General features: G+C 42.9%; 1 protein-coding gene across 2 annotated transcripts in view; it reads right to left on the reverse strand.

Annotated features, from left to right (window-relative positions):
• LOC111657893 (uncharacterized) overlaps positions 1-678 on the reverse strand; it is a 248,117-nt gene that overhangs the window by 4,424 nt on the left and 243,015 nt on the right. The gene's annotated exons all lie outside the window — the stretch shown is intronic.

A 678-nucleotide genomic window follows, 5' to 3' on the forward strand; every position in this document is an offset into this window, starting at 1 on the left:
AACAGCAACAAAATAAAGTGTAAAATATTTCACTCATGTTGAAACACGTTGGGTTTTTTGCCTGATATAAAAATACAAAGACTATTCTAAAGTGAGTTCCAGCATTTCCTTCACTCAGTCACGTCTATGCAGCCGACACAGTTACTTAGAACTGAGAGTTTTACACTGCCACTGTTTTCTACTGGAAAGTCCATAATACTGTTCTTCACAGGTTGTAAAGAAACTTCTACTGGATCGACTCACGAGAGACGTTGAGTTGACATTTGTTAAAGCTCCTCCCGTAATCTGTGCCAACTTCACACAGGTACAGTCCTGAGTCCTCAGTCCTCAGTCTGGACACATGAAGTCTGATTCGTCCTTCTCTGAGGACGTCTTTGTCACACTGGACTCGTCCTGAAAACTGTTTATCCTGAGACTCTGGGACCTCAACACCCTCATGTAGCTGATACAGGACTGATTCTCTGAGATCATCAGTAAACAGCTGACAGAAGATATTAAGGAAGTCAGGTGGAGTGTGAGGTTTGGTTGTGAAGCTCCACTCCAGTGTGATGTTGTGGTTCTCCTCTGCCTGATAGGAGCTCTGTGTCACATTCACTACAAATGTTCCTGTTGAGGAGACAGAGAGGGAAAGTGAGGAGCAGACTAACTGAGGACTTGTATCAGTTTCTAGATAATAAA

The sequence above is a fragment of the Seriola lalandi genome, unplaced genomic scaffold, assembly GCF_002814215.2.
Source record: "Seriola lalandi dorsalis isolate HSWRI2012SDOR001 ecotype SW California unplaced genomic scaffold, Sedor1 jcf7180002054418, whole genome shotgun sequence".
NCBI lineage: Eukaryota > Metazoa > Chordata > Actinopteri > Carangiformes > Carangidae > Seriola > Seriola lalandi.